We start from the raw sequence: 13,263 nt of genomic DNA on the forward strand, positions 1-13,263 counted from the left end.
CAAAAACAAACAATGTGCATGCATGAAATTAAAAATATAAAATGGCGATAATTTACCCATTGCACTCTGTATGTGTAGGTCTATGTAAAATTGAACATATAAGCAGAGTTAAAGGTAATGCTATGCCACTTCATAATAATCTTATTATTATTATTATTACTATTATTATTATTATTGTTGTTGATATTATATACTCCAGGAAACCTATATGGTTAAGGTAATGTATTCAGAATTATCCAATAGAATTTATCTCTAAATTCTTATCCTATGAGAATATTATTAGATTTATATATTAACTGTTGAATAACCTATTTTGAATACCTAATTGAGAACAAACTGGTAAATGTTTGGAGTAACCCCTTACTATTTACACACACACACACACACACACACACACACACACACACACACACACACACATGCACACACACACACACACACACACACATGCACACGCACACACAAATATAGGAGGGCATGTTGAAAAGTCCCTAGTTGTGGGTAAAGGAAAATACAGGAGGATCAGTTAATTATTTAAGTCATCATATTCCCCTCACAGATTTACACACTTATTGCAGCAGTCCTTCAGTTTTTCTAATCCCTGTAAAAGAACTTGGAAGGTTGGGGCTCCAATCAGGTCTTTCATGATACTCTTAAAGTCAGGAACTTTTCATCACCCCTCATATATATACACATATATATATGTATAGTTGTAGTATAAGATATGGATTCAGAGAATTGTGTTGCTATCACAGAAAGCTCCTCTAACAGACTCAGTTATCAGAGCACATCGTAATCCAATATTGATCTTCTCTCTTTGTCATCACCTGGTCATAACTATTTACATATTTGTCCCTCATGCTCTCATTGTCTTATACATATGGTACAGGCAGTCACATGACGCCTTGTCCACGAGCATGAAGTCCCCTTGAGTTTGTACTCCTGTGAGATGCATGGCTACTTCAATAGTGCTGGTTGCATTAGAAAAGCACCTAGTACATATTGCAATGTGGTTGGCATTAGGAAGGGCGCCCAACTGTAGAAACCATGACAAAGCAGACACTGGAGCACAATGCAGTCATGGGCCCATTGGATCCTGTCAAACTGCCCAAGTCATATCAACATGAAATGTGGACATGAAGTGATTATGATGATTTGATATACATATATGCACACTCAAACACACTAACACATATGCACGCAAATGCATGAAAATAAAACACAAATGCACACATATTCACAGTCGCATTTACACTTATGCATATGCACAATGAATGCATACACATACAAATATATGTACGAATGGCTTCAAACAGGAATTGAAACTGCATTCGTAAAAAGCAAACTTATTGCACTCAAAACACTCTTAAGTCATTAATATAATGAGTAAATTTGAAATTTTTGTTTAGTTAAACAAAACTCCTCAGGTGTGTTTTGATGTAATAATTTTTATCTTGAAATAACTGTGTGATAACATAACTGTGTGTGATAACTATGCCACATGAATTATTAATCACACATATATGTTATCTCACAGCTTTTTGCTGATAAAAATTAGTAATATGTGTGTGGATGATTTTTTTGTGTTGCTTTTTTTAAAAATTCTTCTTGAGAGAGAGAGAGAGAGAGAGAGAGAGAGAGAGAGAGAGAGAGAGAGAGAGAGAGAGAGAGAGAAAGAGAGTTAGAGGAAAAAGTGAAAAAAGTGGTGGATTGGCAAATATGGTAAAACATCAATGTAAAATGCAAAGCAAGGCATTCTTTATTATTATGTATCTCTATCGTATATATATGTGTGTGTGTATATATATATATATATATATATATATATATGCATTTAAAATCATATCTATATATTTATTATTATATATATACATATGTTTATATATTTATATATATATATATATATATATATATATATATATATATATATATAAATGTGTGTAAGTATATATTTTTTCATGCCCACACACACACACACACACACACACACACACACACATGTGTATAATAAATATATATATATATGTGTCTATAAATATATCATAATATACACGTATATTATATATCATAATATATAATATACACATATGTGTGTGTGTGCATGTATGTGAATACATGTGTGACCATGTGTGTGCATATGTGTGTATGTGGTTTGATTCAGAAACTTCTTTAGAACATAATGATAGGCATGACTGTGTGGTAAGAAACTTGCTTCCCAGCCACATGGTTTTGGGTTCAGTCCCATTGCATGGGCGCCTTAAGCAAGTGTCTTCTACTATAGCCCTGGACCGACCAAAGCCTTGTGCATGAATTTTGGTAGATGGAAACTGAAAGAAGCCTCCCCTATCACTCACACATATACAAGGTGCATCCCAGAAGTTTTGAAGCTTTTTCAAGAGAGACATTTAAATTTCAAAGGAGTATAAAACCCTATCTCCTTCAAAGTAGGATCCTCTGACTTCAATTCTATTGTCGTAGCACTCAAACCACTTCATGAAGGCCTCCAGAGAAGCCCTCCAAAGTGAAAGTGCTCAGAACCCTTGTCACAGCCTCCATCTTCTCTGTGTCTTTAAAACTACTGTTCCTTAGGTTCTCCTTCAGCTTAGAGAATGACCAAAAGTCATTGGGAGCAACACATGGAATAGTGAGAAGGATGAGGGACAGTTTTGATGCCCATCTCTGTCAAGTATTTGGTTACCAGAATGGAATTGTGACCAGTAGTATTTAGTTGACTGAAAAGCAGCATTCAATGGGTTGTGTTCAAAGTGCTGTTGCAGCTGTCTCCTTCAATGTGGAATAAAAAACGTTGGCAGGTGAGTTTATTAAATGTATAGTAATGATATACTAAAATTGCAATAATCTAGGACAGTTATAACTATCTCTCCTAAAGAGTCTCAAAACTTATAGAATGCACCTTATACATATATATATATATATATATATATATATGAATAATATATAAATATATGCATATATCCATACATATATGTACATACCTACATCTATATGTATACATACAGGGATTTTTTGCGGAGGGTGAAAGTGTTAACAAGAACAGGACAGTGAGAACAAGACAGTAAAAACAAACAGATAAAAAGGTGCTATATCTCCATAAGATCTTTTCAACACTGTGCAATATATGCACAACACAGCTAAAATTACTGTATATGTTGTATACATTTACATTTATATAAATAACTAATTACTCTGTATATAAATAATTAAGTGCCCAATACAAGCTTCATAAATCAAGTATTATGTAAAGTACATTTTCATCTTGATATGTATTTTTTGTTTATGTTAACAAAAACGTGTACACTCCATTGGGAAGAGCAGAGTTGTATATTCTGTTATACAAGTAAAAGGAAGAACTCCATATAATCCTTTCTGTTATAGGCACAAAGCCTGAAATTTTGTGGGAGGGGGGCTAGTTGATTACATTGACCTTTGTGCTGAACTGTACCTATTTCACTGACCACAAAAGAACGCAAGGCCAAATTGTCTTCAACAGGTTTTGAACTCGGAGCATGAAGATGAATGAAATGTTGCTAAGAATCTTGACCAATAGGTGCAGGAGTGGCTGTGTGGTAAGTAGCTTGCTTACCAACCACATGATTCCGGGTTCAGTCCCACTGCATGGCATCTTGGGCAAGTGTCTTCTACTATAGCCTCGGGCCAACCAAAGCCTTGTGAGTGGATGTGGTAGACGGAAACTGAAAGAAGCCCATCGTATATATGCATATATATATATATATATATATATGTGTGTGTGTTTGTGTGTCTGTGTTTGTCCCCCTAGCATTGCTTGGCAACCGATGCTGGTGTGCTTATGTCCCCGTAACTTAGCGGTTCAACAAAAGAGACCGATAGAATAAGTACAAGGCTTACAAAGAATAAGTCCCGGGGTCGATTTGCTCGACTAAAGGCGGTGCTCCAGCATGGCCACAGTCAAATGACTGAAACAAGTAAAAGAGTAAAGAGCAAATATGTTAATGATTCTAACAGCTTGCCATCTTAAATGCACTAAAAATAATGACTATGGTAACATATTAAAATAAATATGAGTCTCTGATTAATCTATTCATATCTACATAAGCATCCATACTTATACATACAATATGTACCATCCTGCTGTTTATTATAGTACACTTGGTTAGCTTGGTCAGATAACCCCCTACCACCAGGCTGCAGGCGAATGCCTAACCATGGATTATTTGGTACCGGGCAACACAGAGAGGATGAATTTTAAAATTTTATATCCATTTTATTGACTGCTGCAGTCTTCAAGGTGTGTTTATTTTATATGTGTGTTATATATGTAATAATGAAATTATGTATCACGTACTTTATTGTGTTTTCCTATGCACATGATCCCCTGGTCCATGGAAAAATTGTTTTGCATGAAACTGGTCAATGGTGCAAAAAATGTCCCCCATGGTTGGGGACTGCTGCTCTAGGCTTTAACAGAAGAATTTAACTCTTTAGCATTTAAACTGGTCATATTCAGCCCAAATTTTCTGTTTGTTTTATATTCAAATTGGCCTGATCCAGTCTTTCACACCTATCCTACAATATCATTCTAAAAATAATAAACAATTGATTCATCAGAGTTTTCAAGCTATGAGATAATGCATGATTAATTGAAAACAATGTGAATAAGTAAGCATTACACTTGACAGGTTAAGCGAAATGCTAGAGGGTTAAACCTCTCTATTTCTTTGATATCCTCTTATCTCTCTATCAGTAATGTAACTCTCCACTTCCTACTTATACTCCTCCTTCACTTACTCTCCCCCTCTCACTGTAACTTCTAACTATTCTACCAACACTCTGCTTCTCCCATCAGTCCCACACCAATGCTGTCTCTCTTCCATTAATTCCTCCATCACCACCCACTCACCTCAGTCACAGTTTCTTCCATGCTTTTGTTGCATCAACTCACCTTGGTTCTCCAGTAGAGCCAGTGTCACAAATAATTGTTTCCATTCTGCTCTGTAAAGTGGATAGCAAATGAATGGAAACAACATGAGATTGATAGGACTCTTTAGTCTGTCCAAAGACATAACTGTCCTTCTAGTGTTAGGTGCCATTATAAAATATACCTAGTATACGCTGAAAAGTGGTTGGTGTTAGGAGTACCCAGCAATAGAAACCATGCCAGAAGTGAAGTATTTTGTTTGTTTGAGACATGGTCCTTCAGTGCATCTAAGAGGACTGTAACCCCAAAATAAGAACTGACCTAGACTGTGATAACCCAGCTGACTCATGGCAGCATGGAAAGTGGATGTCATCATCATCGTCGTCGTCGTCGTCGTCGTCGTCGTCATCGTCGTTGTCGTTGTCGTTGTCGTCACCCTCATTATTTAATGTCCTCCTTCCATGCTGGCATGGGTTGGGCAGTTTGACAGGAGCTGGCAAGGCAGAAGACTACCATACTTCTGTGTCTGTTTTGGCATGGTTTTTACGGCTGGGTGCCCAATAATGATGATGATGATGATGACGACGACGACGACGACGACGACGATGACGACGACGACTTAGGGTATTCGGCTCATGGCTGTAAGGTTGTGAGTTCAATTTCCAGTGGAATGTTGTATCCTGGAACAAGATACTTATTTCATGTTGCTCCAATTCACTCAGCTGGCAAAAATGAGAGTTGTACCTGTATTTCAAAGGTCCAGCTTTGTCACATTGTATGTGTCATGCTGATTCACCCTGAGAATTACATGAAGGGTATATGCGTCCATGGAGTGCTCAATCACTTGCACATTAATTTCACAAGCAGGCTGATATGTTGATCGAATCAACTAGAACACTTGTAATTGGTGGAGTGTCCAGCCTGATGATGATGTTGATGATGATCATGATGATGTTTATGATGTTGATGACGTCGATAGTCCAATGGGCCTGTGATAAATATTTCGGTGCTATTCACAAGACAAAAGCTACTGGGGATGAAATGCATGTTTCTATGCATCAAGCTTCCTTGGAAGATTTCACTTCTTTATTCTACAGACTGCTACCTAACAATGCCTGATAGACTGAAGCCAAGTAAAGTCAAATTTACATAAATCGTTGCAGCAGCTGATTAAAGGCAATTGCTCATTTTAACAAATCAACCATCAATTCAAAGTGATGCCTATTTTATTCAATGAAAAAGAATAGAAAATGATTGAGAGAGAGAGAGAGAGAGAGTGAGAGTGAGAGAGGAAAAATGAAAGAGAAGTAGATACAAAGTTAGGCAGATAGATAAATAGATTGAAAGAATGAATGAAAGAGAAAGAGAGAAAGAAAGAATGAAAGAGAAAGAGGGACAAATAAAGAGTGAGAAAACATTGGTACTTTGCCTGAAGATACAATGAAATCACTGCAACGGAATGGAAAACTTTGGTAATGAATAAATGATGTGTTGCATTGGAATTTTCTGTATTTTCCAGCTTATTTCTTGTGCTGATATAGCAAAACTTTACAGAACAAAGTATTGCTGTTATTATTATTATTATTATTATTATTATTATTATTATTATTATTATTGTTATTGTTATTGTTATTGTTGTTGTTGTTGTTGTTTTTCTGCCAGAGTTTATCATAAATCCTAATATAATCACTTAAAGAAAATAGACACACTCCAAGATTTCTTGAAGAGAATTTGGTCTCAAAAGTGCTCCATTTGGGAGCCGTTGCATGAAATTTAAACAATTTTTTTTTCTTCTTCTTCTTCTTTTTCTTCTTTGTGTTGGGACAATAGATAGGAAATCAAACAGGAAAAGAAGGAAAAGAAGAGGAAATTATTAGAATTTGGTTAAGAAAGATGAAGAAACACATTTTTAGTTGTTGCGTAGCCTCAGGTCAACTTTGATGGAGCAGACATAAGATTTTTAAGCAAATTATCATGACTGCACAAAGTCTTTTTTCTTGCTTTCTTTCTTATAAAATTTCTTCTTGTTTGACATACATATATAAATATACACAAGATACATACTCTATCACAGTCAAACACATGCACTGTCTTACCTGTCTCTCACCTACTAACATGCCTGTGCATGTGTGTATTTATACACACATACATATATATTTGTGTAAGGAAAGGCTTTTAATTCAAACATGTAAAAAAGACACAACTGTGTTTAAATATTTTGTTTTTGTATAATATTAAGCATTTTAAAATAATATTAGTCCTTTATGTTTAGTTTGGAACAATAGCATTTCTAAGTCCATGAACATTTGCAGACTTTCTCACTCATATAATCTGAATGAAATTATTGAGCGAGGTCATTGCCTGTGCCGCTGGACTGGCTCCTGTGCAGGTGGCATGTAAAAAACACCATTTGAGCATGGCCGTTGCCAGTACCGCCTGACTGGCTTTCATGCTGGTAGCATGTAAAAGCACCCACTACACTCTTGGAGTGGTTGGCGTTAGGAAGGGCATCCCGCTGTAGAAACTCTGCCAGATCAGATTGGAGCCTGGTGCAGCCATCTGGTTTGCTAGTCCCCAGTCAAATTGTCCAACCCATGCTAGCATGGAAAGTGGACATTAAACTATGATGATGATGATGATGTAGCATAGTGTTCATGTGGTTTGCATTAGGTTGCAGAAGATCATGGGAATGCTGTTATGATAGATAAAAGTCATCAATGCCAGATTTAAAATTATTCAAGAGTTAACTCCTCTTAGATTTTCACATGTGTCATATTTTGTTCTTATTAGAGCTTCCATAGTTAATCTGCCTCATTTTTTTTTCCAGAAATTTATATAGGATAGTAGTACTGGCAACTATTGATCTTTTAAAATCTAATTTTGTTTTACGTACTATAATATAATATATTGCAATGGCCACTTGTTGTGAATTCATGATCAACCAATGAGAAAGTGTTTTCCTTGTGTGTCTGATGGAACAGTTTGAGTTAAGAAGTTTACAACTTTCTTCTTTACACTGAAATTCTTATATCACATTGGATGAAATACATTCCATGTCTTGAAAATTTGGGACTTCATGTGTTAATGAGATTTTTCATCCTGATGTTTTTGTAATATAATCTAGTATTTTGAGGTTATGGTTAGGTATGATCATTTTTGTCCTCATTTTAATGTCCACTTTTCCATGTTTTCATGGGCCAGATAGAATTAGTTGAGGCAGATTTGTTATGATTGGATATCTTTCCTGCTACCAACACTCAACTGTTTCTAAGGAAGGTAATATTTCTCTTTGATGAGACATGTTTTCATGGAAGATTGGAAATGAAGGTAATTGCTGGCATGAAGAAGGCACTTACTCACATCTGTTAGGTAATATCAAGGCAAGGAGACAGTGACATGCATACACACATGCATGCACACAACTTCTTTCAGTTCCTGTCTATCAAATTCACTCATAAGGTTTTGATTGGCCTAAGATTATTGTAGAATATACTTGCCCAAGTTGCCATGCTGTGGGACTGAACCCAAAACCACGTGGTTGGGAAATAAACTTCTTCTCTCACAGCCACTCTTCTGCCTATGCTGCATTAATATAATGCTTGATCCTTAAGCATAATGTAATCTAATATGCATGCAAAATACAAGAAGTATGAGTTTTGATATTTACGGGTGACACGTAAAGCGGGTGACACGTAAAAGCACCCACTACACTCTCTGAGTGGTTGGCGTTAGGAAGGGCATCCAGCTGTAGAAACTCTGCCAAATTAGATTGGAGCCTGGTGTTGCCATCCGGTTTCACCAGTCCTCAGTCAAATCGTCCAACCCATGCTAGCATGGAAAGCGGACGTTAAACGATGATGATGATGATGATGATGATTTCAAATTTTGGCACAAGGTCAGTAAGTTTGACGGAGGGGGCTAGTTGATTACATCTATCCCAGTGCTTGATTGGTACTTATGTTCTGAACTCAGAACATGAAGATGGGTGAAATATCACTAAGTCTTTTGCTTGGCATGCTAATGATTCTATCAGCTTGCCATCTTAGTATTAATTTCAATATTAAAATGACTATAAAGTTACTCCAGACAAGGCACTGTATTTTGATTGCTCATTCCTACCTGTGAGGGAAGGAGTGATACAGCTTTTTAAATACAGCTTTAGGCTATTCCATGCTTTTAGTAATGAGGTAGTAAAGCTGTTAATTGAATGTTATAAGAAGTATGGCGTTTGTTATATGTATACAGGTGAGGTACAGTAGGTCCTATATGTACAGAATGATGTACTGATTTTAAAACTAGGAGCTTTTAGCCAGAAAGAAAAGCAGTGCTTGTGACCCTTTATAGGGCCTTTGAGATTGGTGGGAAGGAGCGAGGAAAGAAGGAGTCCTTAAATCAGAAACCTGTCCCAAATGCTTGTGACAGAGTGGACTCTATTAACTCTTTAGCATTTAAACTGGCCATTTCCAACTAAAAATATTCGGCCATATCATGCTGAGAGCACCGGTTCTCGTCCGATCACTGAAGTTAAGCAACGTCGAGCCTAGTGAGTACTTAGATGGGTGACCGCTTGGGAAACCTAGGTGCTGTAAGCGTCCCAAACTTTAATGGCGGTGCCCCAGCATGGCCACAGCTCATGAGCTGAAACTAGATAAAATGAAAATGAAAATGAAAACTTGTTTTATGTTCAAATTGTCTAGATCTAGCCTTTCACACCAGCCCTAGAATGTCATTCTAAAAATAAATAGTTACCTCATCAAAATCTCAAAGCAATAAGATAATGCATGATTAATTCAAAACAAAGTGAATAAATAAGCATTACTTTCGACAGAATAGTGTGAATAATAAAGGGTTAAAATCTTCCAAAATGCCAGGTGTTAGTTTTGAACTGGGTGAAGAATTAAAACTTTTGTCAAAGTATCAGTAATTCTGTGACAGGTTTACGATTGAACCTGTGGCAGTGGAGATCTCTGGCATTCCCAGCCCACAGACCATATCCCTGCTCACTGCTGTTGGGGTGGAGATGGCTGTCTGCAAGTGTGAGCCCCACGAGTCAGAAGGGTTGTTCCAGTATGTCTCCTTTGTCATCCTTCAGGGCAATGCCTTTTCCATTTTGTCTGGCAGCACCATGAGGCAGTCTGAATTACAGGAAATTGAGAGAATGTAAAAATTTCATAGCTTACTACAGGAACAATATCAAAATAATGTCCCTCAGATACTTCTGGAATTATATTCATTAAGTCTTACAGGCTATTGTGGGATTTGAACTCAGAATGCAAAAAGATAAAATAAACTTTGCAAGGCGTCCAATCTGATGTTCTTACAATCTTGCCAATGCACCATTCTGGATACTGCTTAGTTATTGAATCTAAAAGGATGAAAGGCAAAGTTTACCTCAGTAGGAAACAAATTAATACCACTGATGGTGGTGTGTTTATGTCCCTGTAACTTAGCAGTTCGGCAAAAGAGACCGATAAAATAAGTACTAGGCTTCCAAAAAGAATAAGTCCTGGGGTCGATTTGCTCGACTAAAAAGTGGTGCTCCAGCATGGCCGCAGTCAAATGACTGAAACGAATAAAAGAGTAAAAGAGTAAAGAGTATATAGAAATCATTCTCTGATTAGTAATTTTTCTTTTTCGGCAGGCATAGTTCCATCCTTCTGGCACTTGCTTAATCTAATAGAGCAGGTTGATTAACACTTTTGATATCAAGCTGCAAGTAATAGCCTCTGGTTTTATAATACAAAGCCTCTGATTTTAAAGTGTTTAAATTTAAATTTCACTCTTCCATTATAATTTTAAGTATAGAAATTAAAAAAAAGAGATCTTTTATGATTTGAACTCCAGTTTAATAATGAAAATGTCAGTGATATTATTAAATTTACCAAATTCTTGATTATTTTCGAAATTAATTGAAACACAAGGACAGTGTTTATTTCATTTAAAATATTGTCATGAAAGGGTTAGACTATCTGTCAGGCATCTTACTTGAGCTATCTTCTTTGATAACTATATTCTTGCCTTCAGGGCTGGTATTGTTATTGTCATTTCTCTTTTTGGTATTGGCATCGATATCTTATTGGCATTAATATCTTCATTAGCACCATTGTTATCATGATCATCATCATCACTATCGTCAGAAGGATCATGACAACAACAACAAACTTGACCAAAATCACCACCTCCACTATCACTGCTACCCCCACCATCATTGCCACCATCACCATTGCTGCAACCACCACCATTGTCACCACCACCACCACCACCACCTTCCTCACCATCACTACTGTTGCCACTATAACTATTGCTGCTCCTGCCACCTGTTGTGTCAATTGTCTCTTTTAGCCAAGGAGAGAGTGAGAGAGACCTTTTCTTAACTTGCTAGAAATAAATGCTAAATCTTCCTCAAATTATACACTTCTGAATTTAGAAAAGGGAAACATTGTACATGTAATTCAATGTAGTTCAAAGTACTCTGTGTTTCAAAAAAAGATAGGACATCCAAGGATGGAACGTTCTTGGATCATTGGTCTCCTCAACCAGAGACAATTTGGGACTAAATAATGATAATAATGATCAAAGTGATTTGAAAAATAAACTTCCCGGCACAAGTAGACATGTGCAAGCATGGCAGTATGGTTAAGAAGCTTGTTTTGATACCACATGGTTTTGGGTTCAGTCCCACTGTGCAGCACCTTGAGCAAGTGTCCTACTATAGTTCCAGACAAAACCATACCTAGTGAATATAAATTTATTAGACAGAAACTGGAGCCATCTTGAGGCCATGATGAAGCTGAGAGTAGCTTCTTTGGAATAAACTGTTATCTCCCAGCCATAATCTAGTTGATATTTTTTGATTTTTAAAAATGCTCTTAGTTTTGGATAGGATATTGTGTATTCCCGTCCTTTTATGCAAACTGTCAAATTTAGTCCAAACACCCTGTGCATATATATATATATATATATATATATATATATATATATATATGTTTGTGTATGTCTTTGTGTTTGTGTTTGTTCTCCTCAACATTGCTTGACAACTGCTGCTGATTTCTTTATGTCTCTGTAACTTAGCAGTTCAGAAAAAAACTGATATAGTTAGATGAAATAAGTATGAAACATTAAAAAATAAGTACTGAGGTTGATTTGTTTAACTAGCCCCTTCAATGCAATGCTACAGCATGGCCACAGTCTACTTACTGAAACAAGTATGAAGGTGTGCTGAAAAGCTCCTGGCTTTAAGGGTATCACAAAAGGCCTGGTTGGAGGCCTAACTTTCTGAGTTCTTTTACAGGACTTTAGAAAAACTGAAGGACCTCTGCAATAAATCTGAGAGGGGAATATGTCAAATAAAATCATAGTTAACTGATCCTGCTGTATTTTCTTTTACTCAAAACCAGGAACTTTTCAGCACCCCCTCATAAAAGATAGAAGATAAGGAAACTACTGCAAGAAACTTGAACTCACCATTCTACAATTTTACAGTTCAGTTTCATACTCATGCACACATGCTTCTCTAGCATCAAGATTATTAGATAATTCTTTTTCAGAATGGTTTAACCTGAAGAGATAACGCCATAAATAATAGCGGGTACATGTTGGGTCAAAAACACCCTTTGGATTGAAAACATGTCAAGACTGCCTGTGGGATTTGAGCCCTCATTTCCTATAAACATGACAAGAATTTCTTTTCAAATGTCATTTAAATAGAATTTGTTTTTTTTACTTCCAGATTTTGAAATGAATTTTGCATTTACAAATATATGCTTTCATCTTCTATCTTGTTAACAATTTTGTGCTTGTCATTCTGGTTCATCCTTTGGGAGGATGAGGTGGGTGGGGACTTTTAACTATTACCTCTAAATTTGACCATCCCTTCTGTTTCATTATTATTATTATTGTTATTATTACCAATTTTTTTTTTAAACTATGTTTTCCATTTTCCTTTTCTTCACAACACATTTATCCTTAAAGACATCATCACCTTGAGGAATTTGGTTCTACAAAAACAACAACAACAACAACAACAACAACAACAACCATTTCATTGAAAGTAAATGGTTATAAATAGTATTTTGCATTGGAAATTCTGCTTGCCTCCTAACTGGACTTAGACTCCCTGACACACATTCATACATTCCTGTATGCATACGCACACACACATACATACACATGCATATATATATATATATATATATATATATATATATATATATAAACACATACACATGCAAAAAAATATCTATTTTGATAAATTTTTTTCACATATTTTTAACAGTAATCATCACCATCATCATCATCATTATTTTCTTATTTCATTTTCCTAGTTTACCTTTTTTCCTGTGTGT

The 13,263-nt window shown here is 36.0% G+C and overlaps 1 protein-coding gene and 1 pseudogene across 6 annotated transcripts in view; both read left to right on the plus strand.

Moving 5' to 3' along the window:
• Nucleotides 1-13,263, plus strand: part of LOC106877306 (all trans-polyprenyl-diphosphate synthase PDSS2) — a 902,595-nt gene that overhangs the window by 253,732 nt on the left and 635,600 nt on the right. The gene's annotated exons all lie outside the window — the stretch shown is intronic.
• Nucleotides 9,392-9,510, plus strand: LOC128247736 (5S ribosomal RNA; annotated as a pseudogene).

Source organism: Octopus bimaculoides, chromosome 4 (genome assembly GCF_046866305.1).
Source record: "Octopus bimaculoides isolate indiv1 chromosome 4, ASM4686630v1, whole genome shotgun sequence".
Classification (NCBI taxonomy): Eukaryota; Metazoa; Mollusca; class Cephalopoda; order Octopoda; family Octopodidae; genus Octopus; species Octopus bimaculoides.